The sequence below is a fragment of the Hevea brasiliensis genome, chromosome 15 (genome assembly GCF_030052815.1).
Source record: "Hevea brasiliensis isolate MT/VB/25A 57/8 chromosome 15, ASM3005281v1, whole genome shotgun sequence".
Lineage (NCBI taxonomy): Eukaryota > Viridiplantae > Streptophyta > Magnoliopsida > Malpighiales > Euphorbiaceae > Hevea > Hevea brasiliensis.
This window is the reverse complement of record NC_079507.1, coordinates 42,346,743-42,366,730: the sequence shown is the minus strand read 5'-3', so window position 1 is coordinate 42,366,730 and position 19,988 is coordinate 42,346,743. Positions and strand designations below refer to the sequence as shown.

The 19,988-nt window shown below is 30.4% G+C and overlaps 1 non-coding gene across 1 annotated transcript; it reads left to right on the top strand.

Annotated features, from left to right (window-relative positions):
* Positions 1-3,424: 3,424 nt before the first annotated feature.
* Positions 3,425-3,531, top strand: LOC131174381 (small nucleolar RNA R71). Its single transcript, XR_009144629.1, has one exon. It is a non-coding gene; the product is annotated as a small nucleolar RNA R71 (small nucleolar RNA).
* The last annotated feature ends 16,457 nt before the right edge of the window (positions 3,532-19,988 follow it).

Sequence of the window (19,988 nt, the reverse complement as noted above, 5' to 3'; positions counted from 1 at the left end):
AGGATTTGGATAGATTGGCATGCCAAAAATGTGTGAGATTAGCAGTACCGCATATGGCTTTTATGCCTGGATACTATTGGCAGGCACCAAGTGTCCAATATGGTTATCCCATGTTCATGATCACTTTGAACAATCGTTGGCGGGCACCGAGTGTCCGATATGATTATTCCATCGGCTTTTATGCCTAACTATGTTTACATACCTGGTAGGCACCGATGTGTACAATGGTATGATGGCCCAAGGTATCGAGTGTCCAGCGCTAGTAAAACCCGCATATCCAGTCCAAACAGTTTGATTTAAGGTTACTTGGGTACTGTAATAGATTAAGAAAGTTCAATATCAAAATTAAAAAAAAAGAAAAATCCCAACAAATTAAATATTTCCAAAGGTTGTAAACATATGTAAAAATGAGGGAAAGAAATAAAAATATTATGAAGGGTAAGGAAAATCATTTTGTGATTAAACAATGAAATAACTACAAAAGTTTGATATTACAAACCCTATTTTTTGTCAAATGATTCAGAATTAAATTAAATGTGCATTCTCCTTATATTACTTCAAGCATGAAATTATTGTTGTATTTATATCTTGTACCTTTATTATATTATTGCACCACTAAGCAGCAATACTTAGCGTGATGGGTTTTTCCTCGCACAGGTCCAAGTGATAAAACCCAATAGGCATCGAACAGAGATTGTGCAAGGATCTGCAGTAGTGATCAGTGTCACCTCCACACTACATTTTGGTATAGATTTTGGCCCATAGAAATGGCATAATTTTGTATGATGTAATTAAACAAAAATGTAATTAATTTTGGATTGTAGAACAACTATGTATATTTGTAAATGAATAAAATGAAAGGAGATTATGATTGTAAATGAATGTGAATGAAAATATAATTTATGATGATGAAATTGAATGATATTAAAATTTTGATTATGGATTTTTAAACAGGTCAGATATTTAACAGGTCAAATGTTCATATTACGAGGAAACTCTTGCATTTCCACTTAAAAATTGAGTTAATTAAATTATAATAGAATTAAATCGATTTTGAATTAAATAAGATGAGATTAGGTGCTTAGGCACAGGATGTGGCATTTCGTTGCTTGGCTACACTGCAGATCGGTTAAGGGGGTGTTACAAAGAGAGAGTTCAAAGAGTTTGCTTTCCTTTCAAACCCTAGTTTTCTAAGCAATTTGGAGAGAATATGCATAAAGCTCAAAGAGAAGGACTCTCAGCTAAAGTTTCAAAAGTTTAAGGCTGCAGATCTTTGTTTTGGGTTCTTTTGTTATATTTCTTCAGGTTGTCTTATGTTCTTTTACTTTACTTTCATTATGTTTATTAAACTCACCATGAGTAAGTAGTTTGTTTAATTCTAGGATTAGGAGAGTATCACTTTCAATTTCTATTATGGATATATATTAAATTTATTTAATGGATTTGAGTTTTGTTCTTTGACTCAATATTATGTATTCTTAATACATGCCATTTGTTGATACCCACTTAGTTATGATATAAGATACTAATTGAAGAGCTAAAAAGTGAAGATTAGTATTGGAAATCAAAATTTTGAACCTAAGAAATCTGACTTAGAGATAGGCTGAAATCCTTTGTGGAGTCTTATAATTAATCAAAAAGATTAAAGGGTTTTAATTAAGATTGCTCGCCATGAAAGTAGAGTTCAGGTTAATTAAAATACACCTTGGAAGCCTTGAGAGAGGACTTAGAATATCTTAGGATTAATTTCCATCAAAGTAACAATTCTCAATCTGTTAAATAGGTGAGGTTAAGTCTTTAATAAATTTGAAGTATGAAATCTTAATTCTGGAATTGCTCTAGTTATTGCTTTGTCTTCTTTTATTCTCAGCATCTTTAGTTAGTTTAAAGTTAAAACTCTCAACATATTTAATAGTCTAAATAGTCAAAGTTACTTCTAGCTTTGTACTTACACCTATAAATTCTTTGTGGGAACGATACTCTACGCACTACTGTATTACTTATTCGCGATCCGTGCACTTATGGGGTTATAAACTAGCAAACACTCCTCTATCTCTAGAACCACAAAATTCACAGGAATAAAAAATTTTCCAACCTTCAATAGCGCATTCTGTAAAACTCCTACTAGATATTTGATGGATTTATTAGCCAATTATAAAGAAATGGTAGTGGGCTTCAAATATCCTACCTTCAACTTTTCACATATAGAGAGTGGCATCATACTCACACTAGCTTCAAGATCACACAATGCCTTTTCAATACTTATCTCTCCACTGTGACATGGAATAAAGAAACTTCTAGGATCTTTAAGCTTAGGGGGAAGCTTATTCTACAATATAGCACTGCACTACTTAGTAAGTACAACAGTTTAATAATCCTCTAATATTTTCTTGTTCGACAAGACTCCTTTAGAAACTCAGCATATGTTTGAGAAATTGTATATGTAAATGGAATATTGATATATAGCTTCTTTAAAATATCAAGAAATTTCCCACATTACTTATCAAATTTTGCCTTTTGAAATCTCTGAGTGTAAGGCAATGGTGATTTATATGGTGTAAGAGGCACATATTTCTCTTCTACTTCCTTTTCAGTTTCTTTCTTCTCACCTACTTCCTTACTAACTTTTTCTTTGGTTTACCCTATGCTTTACTAGAAGACCAAGCTTATTGGGTTATCTAATTCTCCAACATCCTATTATGAGTGGTAAGCTAATCTATCCTTAAAGTCAATTGTTGTATCATTTCACCTTGTTTCTATTGAGTGGATAAGAAATTCTCCATCATAGACTTTGAAATGGATTTCTGATTTGAAGATTATGTAGGTGGCTGAGGAACATATGCATTCTAACACATGCATTTTGATTCTTAGGAGGTGGAAAACCAGCAGGTCTTCTATTCTATTGAAAGTTTTATTGCTATTGAAAAGCTTAAGGCTGCTAGTATTTTGTTATTGACCTTGTTAACCTCCCTGAGAGATCCTCCGTGTAGGCTCATAAGTGGTGGCAACTGGCCTCTAGTTATAGTTACCCACATAATCAACTTGCTCATTTGCAAAATCTTAACCATAAGAAAGAAAATCACTAGCACAATTTACATTCCCAATACCAACATCTACTGAATGACTAGATCCCCCAACTAAAGCATCCACTTTCATGCTCAGTTTATCCATGTTTCTTGTTAGAGCATCAAATTTAGCATTAAACATGGTCATTGCATCTAATTCAAACATATCGGCAGGTGGCTTCCTTGCTTCATTCCTTTCATAACTCCATTGATAGTTTTTGTAAGCAATCTTGTCCAATGCTGAATAAGCTTCATCTTTTGATTTTTCCATAAGATCACATCTAGAAGATGCATCAATTGTACTCCTGATAGCTGGAGAAACACCATTATAGAAATGCTAAATAAGCATCCATTTAGGAATTTCATAATGTGGACATCTCCATTGAAGATCCTTATATCTCATCCATGCTTCATAAAGACTTTCATCATCTCTTAGTCGAAAAGAAGTTAGCTCATTGCTCAATTTAGCAGTCTTACTTGGAGGGAAATATTGAGCAAAGAAAGCTTATGATAACTACTCCATGTAGTGATAGAACCTAGAGGTAAAAAATGTAACCACTCTCTAGCATAATCTTTCAAAGAGAAAGGAAATAATCTCAGCCAAATGGCATGATTAGAAATACCATTTATCTTTAGTATGTCACTAATTTCAAGAAAATGTGCCTAATGCACATGTGGGCTTTCAATAGGACTTCCTCTAAATTGTGCTTGTTGAACCATTTGACAAAGAGTAGGCTTCAACTTAAAATTGTTTTCTTCCATTCTTGACCTCATAATGCTTGGTTTAAAATCACCAATGTTGGGATAAGCATTATCTTTGACTAATCCGGTAGCATTGTTGTTGTTGTTAGCCATTTCCTTTTGTTGTTGCTCTTGTTTTTTTTTTTTTTTTTTGAACTCTACTTTTAGCTTTTCTTCTTTTAGCCTCTGCTCTTAAAGCCTTGGCTATTTTCTCTATTTCAAGATCAAAATTTAAATCAATTTCTTCACTTCTAGCTCTTCTCATATAAGACAAAGGTACCTAAAAAACAAAACAAAATAAAAAAAAGTAAAATAGTAAAAAAATAAAAAATAAAATAAAATAAAATACCTAAATTAACCAAACAATGAATCATCTAATATTAAACAAGTCAAATCCCAGAAATGGTGCAAAAAACTAGATGTGTAATTTTTGCAAGTATATGGTTGGTATCAAGTAATTAAAAAAAATTATCATCTCACAAAGATTTGAATTTGAGAACCAAACTATAAAGGTTATGATTATTTGGGCTAATTATAAGGTGCATCAAAATTAAAAGATGTGAATGAAACCACTATTGTGATGCCCCTTACTCATCTACTGTATAGTCGAGCAAGAAGTGCCACATTCGGTGCCGGAGCACCCTATCTTGTCTTATCATGTCCATTATAAAATTTTAATATCATTTAAAACAAGTAACCCATGTGTAGAAATTTTTTTTTTTTTTGTACAACTTATTTTTGTGCAGACCCGGACAGAGCCTCCTCTGTTTTGTTGGCATCTGGCGGGTTCCACTAATTACCTGTTAACATGTTCATATTCATTTTACACATTTCCATATCATATTCTATTGTATCATATCATTCTCAATTATTTATGAGATCTCAAAAGGGTATCATCTATTGCATTTATATAGAAATTCATAGATAATAATTTATAAGTTTACTTACAATCTCAAAGTTTAATTACAATCCAAAATGAAATACATCATGTGTTTATGTATAATGAACAAAAGAACAAAATCTAGACATATATGGGCCCTACCAACAAAATTACAACTGTAGAGGTGACTAGTAAACACTGGCAAATCTGATCGGTCTCTGTATGAGCACTACTGCTGCTGAAACGACGGCTGCGGGGACTGGTCTCCAATACCTACGCGATGGAAGACCAATGCTCTAAGCATAATGCTTAGTGGTGCATAATTTATAATAACAATAACTAAACAATTGAAATAATAATGCTATAAGGCAATTCATAATTTCTAGGTCTTTTGCATTTTCATTGCACTTTGGAAACAATTGACATTATCAGGATCTTTTCTGTTTACTTATTGTATATTAAGTCTTTTTTTTTTTTATCAGTGCCCAAGAAACCTATAACAAATTATAAAAGCTGGATACACAGGAATATACTAGATAGACAGCCATATGTCTATCCAATATACGTCGGTCATGTTAGGCATGAAGCCTGCGGGGTGGCATTTAAGCCAAATATAATATTAGGCACAATGGCCAACGGGCAAGCATAAAGCCTGTAGAATAATCATATCAGACAGATTTTATCTGTTAATGATTATTCTTATGGGCAGTACTATTATCTGTAGTCCCTAATTGGTATACCAATTGATCCAAATTAAATAAATAAGTCTAGGTATATTGTGGGCAATTAAACATTATTACTTAGTTATTTGAAATGTTCATATCACTTTATAGTGGGAAAATAGGTCCCACATACCGCTTTCATGTGATTTAGTGTTTAATGGCTTGTTAGGGTTATATTCCTACCATAAGAAAATTTATCTCATGGACCTTTCTTTAGGTTCAGTTTTTGTGTCTCACTTTTACCTATCCATTTGATTAGTTTGTAGCCACTGTTTGGCCACACTTTCTTCATGGAAGTTGTTCCTCTATGTCTTATCTTTATTTTCCCTTTTAAATCATGTCAATTTGATTTTTAGAACTCAAGTTATGGTCAGATAACCATAATTGATTCATTTCTAGATTCTAGTTCCTTAACTAGGCAGCTTTTGGACTTAAACTTTACCTAATTAATGGAACATGTTATAGTCACTTTTAGGCATAGTGATCTTCATATAAATTGTTATCCTATGTCTTATGATCATTGAAAATTTGTATCAAAATTTTTCAAGTTTTGTAGAATTATTTATGGCCAATTTACTGACCTGGACTCAAGTACCCTGTGCCAACAAGAGTTCAGCTTAGGTCAGTGATTACAGGTCAATTTTTAAGGTTATTACATTCATAATTTGAGGAAGATTTTTAAAACAAAGTTGTATCCCTATTTCTTATATTTTTGGAAAGGTATGGCTCATCCCAATTGGATATTTCTAGTGGGAGATATGACTAAAAGACTATTCTGGGGTCAAATGAAGTTTGGTCAGATTCCAGGTTTTGATGTATTGACTTGTTCTAACAATTTGACCTAGTTCTCTTGATTTCTGAGTTTTGGTCAAAATATCAATTTTGTAGATCTATGTCTTGTGGACATTTTGCCACTAGTTTCATTACATTTGAGTTCTTGTAGACCAAGTTATGGCCATTTTGCCAAAACTGGTAGGGTAAATTTATGTCCAGCAGTTTCTGAGCAACCTAATTCTGGACAGTTTGGTGACCTAATTTGGGCCAACAATTTGATTTGGTTTAAGGCAATTATGGGTTCTGTGGTCTTCATGAAAATTATAGCCCTATGTCTAATCTTTCCAATGGTAGAAAATTCAAGTCATTTGGACCAGTATAGAGAGAGTTATGACTAAATGAATATGTACTATTTATTTGGTCATTTTCTGGGTTTTGTGCAGGGTCATCCGGATTGGGACAGTGTTTAGGTCAAGTTTTGGACAGAATTTTAGCATGATTTCTTCATGGAAAATGGAGTGTTTTGGGTCTGGTTTCACCTCCAATTGGCCTCATACCAATTAGAGCACCACACAATTAGTTATGGCTCAAAACTCTAGCTGAACTCATTGAGTCCCAAACCTGCAGAAAAAGCACTCCCAATTTTCAATCTCCTCTAACTTTTTTACTTCAATTGGTATACATAGCACTTCAATTAGGCAAAAAATAGTCTCAACAACATCAATTACAAGCCAAATCACAAAATTCTCAATTCAAGATCAAACTCTAGTTTCAATTTTTCCAAATCCCACATACACTTATGTAAATAAATTCTAACACTTTTAACCTTATTAATCAACTTCCCTAACCCATTTAAAACCAACAAAACCATCAATTTCATACTCTTCCTAGGGCTGTCGAAATTCAAGTGCCCCTTTTTCTCAAAATTTCTTTTTAATTTCATGAAATTTACACTTAGTTTGGCATGATTTTCATGCTTAAAGAAGAGAGATTAGGAGTTTAGTGCACTAACCTCACTTGGTGAATTGACAACTTCACTTATATCCCTTCTTTTTACTATCAATGGCTTTCTTATGATATGGGTTAAATTTTTAATGAAGAGGGCTAAGGGTTTTATGGGGAGGAAGCTTGGGAAATCAAGCTTCAAGAAAGCAAAAATGGAGGGAGAGAGCAACAATGGTGGCCGGCTCAAGGAGAGAGAGAAGAAGTGAAGAAGAAGACTTGTGGTAGGTAGGTTTTGTCCCTTATGTCTTATATATATATATATATATTGTACTTTAATTTTTTTTTAAATGTCATAAGCCTTTTTCTTTTCTTTTCTTTTCTTTTCTTTTCTTTTCTTTTCTTTTCTTTTCTTTTCTTCTTCTTTCTCTTCTCTTTTTCCACTAATAAATTTATAATTTTAATTTATTTTAATTCTCTCAAATTTTTAATTTAATATTTAGGTCAAAATTCACCTCTGAGAGTGAAATGATCAAAATGCCCTTCGTGGTGCTCATCGGGTTATTATTATTATTTTTGTACTAATTAATAAATTCTCTTAAATTTTATTTTATTTTCTTTAAATTTTTTCTATATTTTCTTAACATTTATTTCATCAATTTATGCCTCCTCACTATAGTTTAATTGTAATTCCAAACATTCTGACTGTCCAAACAGACATTAGTCGTCGGAACAGTAGAATGTACGGACTAACTACGGTGAGGACGTTACAACTATATAGAAATATAATTAAATAAATAATGAGAAAGTAAATAAATCTCTAAACTAAATGTAAAATCACTAAATAAATAATGGGTATGCAAAAAAAAAAAAAAAGAAATTAATTGATGGTAAAAATAATTCCAGAGTTGGGGTTCATGAAATAAATGTACTGGGATTTGATTAGGTAAATCCAGTTTATAAAGGAAAATATAATAATTGAAAGCAGTTGATTCTAAACTTCTCTAATCTCTTTTTCAAGATAATTAAAAAATATTTTAAAGAAAAAAAACCCCACTTTCATGCAATGTTTGATTATCCAAAACCCATTAAGCACTTTAATCAATTAAAAACATATCTTAATCCCTAGTTTATCTCTAACACTTGGCAATTAAGTTCATTATCTTGATTATCTATCAATGATTTTCACCTTTCAGTCCTTCAATCAAATATTAAGAACAAAAACCAAAGAGGCCTAACAATGGGTAAGTTAAGAAAGCATGCAAAATATAAATCAAAACTCATATATATTAAAAATCTGGATAAACCCATTCCAAATCTACAAGTAAAATTTAAATCATTATGCCCAACTCTAAAATCTCAAGTATTTACTCACTCATAATTGATGTTACAAGAAAGAAATATGAAATAAAGTAGAAAAACATAAAAATAAGATTGAAAATAAAAGAATCCAAATCTCTAAAAATGAAGCTAAAAACGACACTTTTGCAGAGGTGAGTTTTCTCCGAAAATGGCATCTTCTTCTTCTCTTTTTTAAATCTGTTTTTCTCCCCCCCCCCCCCCCCCCCTCTCTTCTTATGGAAAAGTTAAGAACAAGATGTGTCTGAAATTTTACCCTATAATATCTAATAGGAAGAAAAGACAAAAAGGTACAATAAGTGGTGAAGTGTAAAAAAAAATAATCCTAGTCAGCATTAAAATTTGTCAGGCAACATGACCCAGTGTTGGATTTCAACATGCCTCGTGTTGGTGAAGATAAAAAGTAAGCTAAAGCAACTTGAAAATCAACATGGGGCATGTGACTTTATTTGAAAATCAATGCCTCCCTTAACTTTTCTCTTTGCTGCGCCTGATGATTTAACATACCTCATGTCACTTCATCTGAAAATTATTATTTCTCTTAAATTTTCTGCCCACTGAACTTTAGAAGTAACACTGCCCAATGTAAGATCTTAGGAAAATTTTGGTTCCTCTTTGAGAAGAATTTCTTCAACTTTCTTACCAATTCAAGCTTTTAAATAACATCAAATCATTTTTGCTTGCATATTTTTAACTTCATATCACCTTAAAACCTAATAAAAACATAAAAATCCCAAAAATCAAATTTAAAATACTAAAATTAACAAATTAACTAAATTAAAGACCAAAATGCTATAAATTACTAAAATTAAAGTGCAAAATGAATGCAAAAATGACCCTAAAATACCTATATAAAATTTGTGTATCACTTTCCTTATTATTTGGACTATCTATTGTTGTCCTTTGCTTAGCCAACCTAGAGAATAAATTATGTTCATGACAAATGATACTTTTCTCATACCAATATTAATTTTCAAAGTATTCATTCTAAAGTTTGGATCCAAAGTATATTATAGATTTGATAAGTTGGAGTTGGTCTAAGGTTGATGCAAAGGCTATGGATGAGTCAAATAAATCAAAATCTCCAAGTATAGTTAACTTCTTGTGTTGGTCAATCCTAGGTTAGTACACAACTCAATTTCAACAATGTTGAAAGGTGAAGTCAAAGTAGAGAAGGTTAAAAGGAAAAGAAAAAAAAAATAATGTTCCTTTTTTTATTCTTTAAACATAATTGGTTTACTTATGTAATGACTTGACAATTTTGTAATTTTCATTAAATTTTGTATTTGTAAATAATATATTATAATTAAGGAAAAGTTTTCTCCTGCTCTATATTTTTAAATCTTATAATTATTACTAAAACTCTCATCTTATTTTAATCTCTTTTACCTAATGCTCATCTTTATGCTTGATATATTTCTCTTACCTTTCAATTTTGAATTAATTAAAAGAAATAAAAGTAAAAAAATAAAAATATTAATGAATTAGCAACATATTATAAAAGAAAATATTATTTTTAGTACTAGATCAACAATGCATTTTCAAGATAATTAAAATTAAATAAATAGCAATAGATTAGTTGCGAAATTTCCATTGCTAAATTTTTTTTTTACTGTGATTCGAATATTTTGTCACTAATACATTATTCTCAACATTATAATATTTTTTTTGTAATGATAAATAAATTCTCCTGTGACAAAATAATTGTAAGTATAGTATATATAACTAAATATAATGACTAAAGTTTTTCAAAACAAAATATGCTTGTTATGATAAAAAAATTTATTTTAGAGCCAAAATTGTGAATCAAATGTTTTGTCACTAAAATCTCAATTTAAGTATATATTATGAAAAATTCTTTGTAATGATAAATAAATTCTTTTGTGACAAAATATTTTGTGATTATAATATGTATAACTAATTATAGTGACTAAAGTTATGAATGACAAAATATGTTTGTCACCACCAATAATTTATCTTGATGCCAAAAGTTATGACGAAGTATTATAATAAAAATGTTCCTTCATTATATGTTTATTAGGGTTCCTTATTGTGAAAAAATATTATGAAATATTTTTTTATCATTATATACGATCATTATCGTACTTAGTGTGATATTTCTTAATTTTGTCACATTAACTATATCACTTGTAACAAAACTACATTTGACAAAATTTATTTTGCCACAAGATTAGTTGTTTCTTGTAGTGTGGTATATATGAAAAATAAACATGAAGGAAGCACAAAAACTAAAAGCGTTGAGCATCAAGAAAAATGCATAGTACATTCAAACATTATGTCTAATGAAGAATGTTAGTTTCATGAAGCCACTATAAAAGAAATAGGCCTTATGATCTTATAGCATTCCCATTTGTAGTTAATCACCATTCAAGCAACCTATATGACTAGACAAAAAGTAATAAATCCCCTCAAACCTTTCAAAACTATCATTTGGAGAATAGCAAAAGAGGTCAACAGTCACATTTTAATTGCTTGGACAACTAAATAAGGTATCTAATATTATGATGTTGTTATAGAAGCCATGCAAATTTAAGATACACATATAATTACACAATCACACAATACAAGAAAAGAGAAGAAGAATAAAATAGGATTTATGTGATTCAACTGTAAGATTTATGTCCATGACGAAGACAAGAGAAAATTTTCACTATGATAAAAAGAGAAAGATACAATCACCTAGAACTCTCAAACACTAACTTTAGTGTGTTTTTCGAATATCTTACAACTCTATCACAAAAGGCAGAGAATATTACAATATTAAAATATTGACTTGTGCCCTCTGCTACCACCACGGGCCTCATTTTTTATCCCAATCAAGTCACAGCATGAAGCTTTCAGGCCAGGTCATAAGTAGACATTAAGATATATCCAAAATTCAAGTCACATAAAAAATAACAGGTGCAAATCCATTTCCATTGAAATGGCTTCCTATAATGTTTAAACTATTTAATATTGGTACAATCTTAATTCTTGCTTAAAAAAAAGCATAAAGTAAAAGTATTATCTTCTTCCTGCTGTTCCAACTACAAATGATGCTAAAGTAATGAAATCAATACAACCAATGGAGAAAACATCATCACCATCAATGTTCTTCAATAAAAACACACAAAAATCTTTAAAAAAATAAAATAAAGGTTATAAATGTTGTCATTTATGAATCATATTTCAAGAAAAAGAAAATAAGGAAAGTTTAAAAAAGCATGATGATGCAATACAATTGCAAATATCAAAATATGAACTCAAGATTCCACAAGCAACCAACATCAACTATATAGAAAAAATGTAACTGTATTTTGATTACTTGTGTAACCAATTATATACGAAAATTTTTAAAATTTTTTCCTTCCTCTTATTTACTTCAAAATTTTAATAAGCAAATAAAAATTGCTATATGAAATAGAAAACATCTAATGCATCATACCACAACTAATCAATCACAATAACGTTTCTTCTTACTAGGCTTTCTACTTGAAATTTTATTGCTTTCCAAAGGTTCTATACCAATAACCTACTACATTCAAATTTCAAATGGGAAACTAAGATAAAAATGGAAAAGAAATGAACTGTTTCTTTCAGGTTTTAACACATTCTACTATAACACAAGACAATCTATTTGGGTATACAATTGGTCGATTAGCACATGAAATAGGCATTAAAAAAAAATTAAAAGTAGAATAGATATAACAAAGTTGGCAAACCTTAATAAGAAACAAGTGCCTCAATGTTAGGATTTTCTCCTTAAGGAGTTGACCAACTCCAGAAATGGTTCCTCTAGTTCCAATACCTACAACAAAGACATCCACCTTCCTCTTATATCTTTCTGCATTTTTTGGTCTAGTTGTCTTATAGTGTATCTAAAATAGAACATGCAATTAAATCCAAATTAATGGGTTTTAAATATATGTTACCATTCTATAAGCTTTAATTATAAGTTCTCAAGAGTCAAAATAATACGCATCAATTAATATTATATGTACTCTCACTAAAGAAGCTATTAGCCTATGTGGTCCCAACTAATGTAGCAAGCATTTGTAGCCGCCAATTTATTGGGCAAGCACTATTTTATCTTCTTCCTGTGGTTTATGAAAATTATCTTTGTCCTCAAAAGCAAGTTTCACCCTTTAAAGAGATCACATGATGTAATATAAAGTTTCTCCGTAAGATTGATATTATGTGAAAGTAAGGAAAAGTTTAGGGTCCTTCCTTTTTTGCGAATACACACACACACACACACACACACTCACATGTTTTTGATAGGGCAAGGGCAATGTTAAGAATAGAGCTAACCCATTATCAGATGATTGCAAAAGGCTCAAAAGTTTCAACACTACAAATGTAACATGCGAAAGACAAGAAGGAACTTATTGCATAATATTGATTTCCACTGCTTAGGATTTGTGCATTTTATTTTAGTAGTTTAGCATCGAAGAAGATATTAGTGATAAAACTAGTGATAGTGTCACCATGGCAAATAACTAAGAGGAAGCTTTTGAAGTAAATGGCCATTGCCATTTGGATCATTATCAAAGTATAAGGTATTTTCATTTAGAAGTGAAGAGAAATTATAAAGACCTAACACATAGATTTAAATACATGGATCCTAACCCATGTTCATACAACCCTAAGATCTCCACCATATTTGTTTTACTATTCTACCATATAATCACTTGAAAAACAATGTTGTTTAGTTCATAGTCTAAATGTGTACCTTATTTGCAAAATAATCAATGCTCCATATATGAATCAAGCGAGAGTCTTTTAAGGATGCCAAGAAAAAGCCAATGTACCATCACTTAGTGCACACACTTCACATTTTCTTCTTTTTCTTCTATATCTAATGAAAACAAAAGCTTGGCTATTTATAAAGTCATGGCACCTTTTGGCCAGTAGTTGCATCACTTCATATATATAACTATTAAGAAGAGTTGCATCTCTTTATGCAGTTACATCTTTTAGCAATATACATGACTTTTTATATGATTATTTTTGGTACTGATCTTAAGTCTAATGGATCTGAGTTGATCCACATGGGTGACCTAAACCATATTTCCAACATCTCCCACTCACACATGATGGGTCAACTCTCATTTCAAATTCTATAAATTTCATACTTTATAAATAGACCATGTGACTAATGCATACTTTGGTAGCTCATTTGCTATATACCCTTTAGGATAATATAGCACATTGATTGATAGAGCTTAGCGTGGATGCAATATGCAACACCCTAGATCATTTATCACATTTATATCTCTTCCGATCTCATTCATATATCATGAGTTCATAATTATGTCTTTATCTCAAAGATAAACATAATTGGTTGGCCTATGAGCATAGACTAATGTGACAATTCCAATGATATTTCTCTTTTTACGTTATTCTCAACCTTAATTTAACTTGCTTTTCTAAGAATGTCCCTGTAAACCAAATCTTTCATAGTCTTTTGGCAGTACCCTAAGATAGCAAACATTAAACCAAGTCTTGAATAACTGATTAGAGTCATGAGGGTACTAGGTAAGGGTCTCACACAATATCAAGTAGAAATCACACTTGTATTCCCCTTAATGGACACAAACTGCGCATGTGATATGAATCACATGCTATGATATTTGCTCCTTTTCCATGGAGGTATGTTTTTATTAAATACCATACAGATGATAGTTCAAACACCCCAATGTCTAACTTTGAGTTCACTTGTCTGCTCTTGCACATCAAAACTCACATCTAACATTCAAGACAGATAATGTGACTCAAATCACATATAATCAATGCAATTACTTAGCTTACAATGACCCTACTTCCTTGTCTCTTTTCCAAGGCGACATTTCACATTATAAGCTTTGAGCTCTTTATATTATTATCACATAAATCATATTAGGCTTGTAACTGTCTCATCCCCATCTACTACCAAAGCTATGGAGGTAATTACTTGTATGAGAACGCTAATCTTTTTATCTGTCTAACATACTTTTTAAGTTCTAATACATTTTCCAAACATATATACTCATATATGTATATGAATCTATAAAATAAGTTAGTCATATGAATAAGTTTGGGAAAAATATAATATAAGTATATTAACAACATCTAAGTAAACCCAAAGATTTAATATGCCTATTGTAAAGATTTTTTTACAATATAGGTTACTATATCATACATAGATGTGTACTTTATGTTCATCTTTTTTCTTGCAATCATGTCGCTAACAAAATTATAATTAGTATCAATATACTTTTAGATACCTTAGTATCCTCTTAATTGTTTTCTAATATTGATGTCCTAAATCAGATTGGTATTCACTAACCAATGCAATAACATAGAAGATATAATTTCATTAGCATAAGGGACTTTTTCCCATTTGCTCCATTTTTTTGTAATTCAACCAATTCCCATACTTGGTTTGATTTCATAGAATCTATATCTTCCTCTATTGCCTTAATCCACCATTCATCCTTGGCAAGGCATATGAGGGATGTACTTATTTTCTAATCACCTCTCTCTTTAACTTATGGAGTAATTATAAATACTTCCCCTTTGATATTAAAACAACTATGAGAAACATGCATACGAGTCGATTGTTGTGATTGAGATTGATATATTGACTTATTAATGTTTATGTTACTCCCACTGGGACTAGCAATATCAAATGGATTTACTACAAATGGTATTTTAGTGTCAATAGAAACTAATTCCTCAACTGGTGAAACACTCCCGCTAGGAAAGGAATCCATTTCAGATTGTAAAGCGAAAGCAGTCTGGTTCATAATTTCATATAAAGATAGATCTTGACCTATCTCTCCTTATAAAAAATTCATTCTTTAAGAATGTGAATCTCATTATTCAAATTCAGTTACTATGTCACTATCTTGTTCACTCATAAATACATGTCCTTTTGACTATTTTGGATATCTTATAAGGATATAATTCTGAATATCTTATAAGGATATAATTCCTTCCCCTTAGACCAAAATTTTCATATTTATGGGAAGGATTGTGAACAAAAACAACACATCCTTAAGGTTTCAATAACACTTTTCTATGAGTCCATACATATGGAGTTGTAGTAACTGATTTAGATAAAACTTAGTTAAGGACAAATGCAATAGTAAATAATTTATTACCCCAATAGGTAATATACAAATTAAAAGTCTCTTACTCTTTCAGGACATAAGGGATTTTCATATTGATATATAAATATAAATTATTATAAGATAATATTCAATAAATCCCAAATTTATATATATAAATATCCTATACAATAATTAATTATTCTAGCACTTATTCCACATTAGATTTAAAGTTGAAAGTTCACTATATTTTCAATCATCATCTAAAATTCTAATGTGTAATAAGTTTAACATAATTAATTATATAAGGAATTATAATCTTAAATTATTTAAATTTAAGATTAATGAATAATATATTCAATATATAATATTGAAATATTTTATAAGACACACACACACATATATATGTCTTATATGCATCATATTTATGTATAAATAACTTTCTAAAGATATATACAAATATATATATATATATATATATATATATATATATATATATATATATATATATATATATATATATATAATTCAAAAATAATTTTAGAATTAATACAATTAATTTTAATGACATCAATTAAAACTCATTTTAATTGAATTCATCAAATTAATTTAATTTGCTCCATAGTTTGCCATTTTTAAATTTTAGAAAAATAATTTTTCTACAAAAAATAAATATTGAATTAAACAATTTTAATTCAATAATTTATTTTTCAATTATCCTCAATTAATTTAAGAAATCAATTTCTAAAATTAATATTGAATTAAATAATTTAATTTAATAAATTCTTTGTCCAATTGCCCTTTAATTAATTTTAGAAACTAATTTCTGAAATTAATATTAAATTAAACAGTTTTAATTTATGTCCCAATTGAACCAAAATAACATATGTAATATGCATGTTAGTCAAAATAGGAAAGATCAAGGGCAATTAGGGCAAAGAAAATTTGAATGGCAAACTTGTAAATTTTACAAGAAAATATGGGCATGATTGATTATTGGTAGAATTGTAATTAAAACAGAGAACAATGGTAGGGGCACTCAATGGCATTATCATAAATATTGTTAACTTAAGGGCAGTAAGAAGAACATTTTCTCCTTCCCTCTGGTTCACGTTGAACCAACAACCTCAATGAGAAACTTCAACATCGCATGAACAAGAGGACTGCCAAGGAGATCCCCTGACATCGCTCCAGCCATAGGTAGCTACGGCAACACCAATAGTGATGCTGGTTTATGCCAACAACCACACTCGTTACCTCTTCTTCAATGTTTCATGCAACATGGCAGATTTGAAAATGATTTCCAGATCATAAATTCTAACCACCCAAGATGTAGCGCCACCATTAGCAAGACGTTCAGCGACAGTTCAAGACCACCTGTTAAAGTCAATAAAGCAACTTATTGCATTTTTTTTTATTCATTTAACTTTAGTTCTTTGGCAACAAAGAGAGACTCACATCATAAATAAATTCTTTGAATATGTATAGTTTTAACGCACATCATTAGAGTACTTGGCTTTGCAATCACTCATACATATATATAGTCCATGTCTAAACCATTGTATCCTTCTATATACACTTGTCCATGGTAAACCATTGTATCAATTTCATATATACATGTCCACAGTGAATCACTGTGTCCTTCCATGTATACATGTCTATGATAATCATTGTATCCTTTCATATTTCTTTGACCAAAGTCAAAGGGTACAAGGAATTGGATTAACCTTCATGGGTGTACCAAATTCCTTCATCTCCCAATATTAGAAGAAAACATGGATTTGAAAGTCAAAAAAACAATATTCCAAAACAATTCTAAAATTTGACCAAAAAAAAGAAAATTTTTAAAATCAGATCTTCCATATCTGAAAATTAATTTTCAAAAACATCTAGAAAAAATAAAAACTATTCCAGAACATTTCTAGACAAAAGAAGAAGAGGCAAATTTCTTAAATTGATTCACAAGTCAATTGTAGTAATACAACATGCTATCATTAGAATATACATGTTAATTACACTAGGAAATAAATAATTAGGGCTCTGATACCAATGAAGAAAAATTATAAAAACCCAACACATAGATTCAAATACATAGATCTTAACCCATGTTCATACAACCCTAAGATCTCTACCATATTTATTTCACAAGTCTACCATATAATCATATGAATAACATGATCTATATAGATTAGTTCATAGTTTAAATGTGTACCTTATTTACAGAATAATCAATGCTCCACAAATGAATCAAGCGAGTCTTTTAAAGATGTCAAGAAAAAACAAATGCACCACCACTTAGTGCACATACTTCACATTTTTTTTCCTTTTTCTTCTATATCTAATGAAGAACAAATGTTTGACTATTTATAAAGTCATGGCACCTTTTTACTAATAGTTGCATCACTTTATATATATACTATTAAGAAGAGTTGCATCTCTTTATGCAGTTACATCTTTTGGCAATATACATGACTTTTCATGTGATTGTTCTTGGTGTTGATTTTAAGTTTAATGGAGCCAAGTTGATCCACATGGGTGACCTAAACTATATTTCCATGAAATCACCATTTTCAATCGGAGGTAGATGGGTACAAGTAATATTTTCTTTAATTTAAAAATACAATAATAATATTAAATTAGGATAAATTACACATCAACAAATTTTTATAAGGCTCACTCTCCTCCACACACATGCATTTACAGATTTGCTAATTATGAAAATTTATGTTTAAGTGATATTTTTTTTTTTTTTTTAGAGTTGAGATGTGAGATAGAAAAAAAAAATTCAGATATCAATTAGGCAAAAATGCAATAATTCAGGTGTCTAGGGATGTATTTTGCAACACCCCTTACCCATCTATAGTGTAGCCGAGCGAAGCATGTCACACTCAGTGCCGGAGCTCTATAACTTATCTTATTTCATTATTAATAATCACATTTAATTTATTTAATTTGGGGTCAATTTATTAACCGGGAAAACTGACGGAGTTTCCCCTAAATTTAATAATATTTGATGTTTTCCCACTTATAAGAGAAATCTCAATAATAATTCCAATAACATAAATTTTCTATAATTTCAAGTTTCATCTCAATTTTTTAAACTCAAGTTTTCATTCATACATAATTAAAATGGCACTCACATTCATAAATAAAAGACTCCATTTCATTAATTTACATAATTTACAAGTAATTACATGAGTCCATAATTTACATAACAAAATGAATACATAACTACAAAATATAAAACTACTAACAAGCCTAATGGGTCCTACCCAAAATAAACTATAGTGGAAGTGATGCCGGACTTAATGTAGATCTGAACTCTCACCCAGTCTGGGGTCTGCTAGGCTTTCTATCTGTGTCTTCAGTACCTATGCGTGGCAAAAAGCGACACGTTAAGCAATACAAATTAGTGGTGCCAATATAAAATAAAATAAAATAAATAAGTGAATATGCAAAAATTATGGTATTATTTTATGCAAACTGAATTTTTGGCAATTATTCGTAATATTATTCATTTAGCACTTTTTATGTTCATTATTTGGTTATAAATTATTGAGACTTATTTTGGTTGCCCCAAGTAACCTATACCAGTTGACTGGACTAGATAAACGGGTAAACTGGCATTGGGTACCAAGTACCTTGGGCTATTACACCATCGGTTATAAAGTGTCTACCAAGTGTGCAATAGAACGGCTAATAAGCCATAATAACCATCGGGCGCAAGGCCAAGTGTGTAAAGCATAGCAAAATGGTCATAGGCCATAATACCATAAAATGGCACGAAATGCCATAAATCACGGAATGGCATGAAGCCATATGCAGTACTGCTATCGAAACCCTATTGGCATGCCAACCTATCCAAATCAAACATTCTAGGCATACTAGGGCATGTTACAAAGTTAATTGTTTAGTTCTTTGCACTTGATGTTTGGTGGTTACTATTCTTCTTACTATTCATGCAAAAATGTTGAATTTTTCATAATTAATAGGCATGCTAGTTCTAAATACACCAAAATACCACATTTTGAATTTTACATTTGTTGGCATTGGTTGCCAATCTCAAATCAAAGCTCATTGGAAGTAATTCTCAAAATTCATATTTGGTCACTTGGGTTTACTGTTCCATTAGACCAATCTACAGTGGGAATTTGGCGGAATTTTCTTCATCAAAGTTGTTCCTTAATGTGTCTACTTTAATTTTATTTTGAATCACTCCATTTGGTGTAACACCCTTACTGTAGCAATTTCATATATTATACTGTTCCGATGACCGGTATCGGTCTGGACAGCTAGAACATCTAAAAAAATATTTAGATTAGAGTGAGGAGTCATAAATAACCCAAATATGAATAAGAAAAATTTAGGAAAAATTTTAGAAATAAAATACAACTAAGTTAAATGAGTCGGTGCC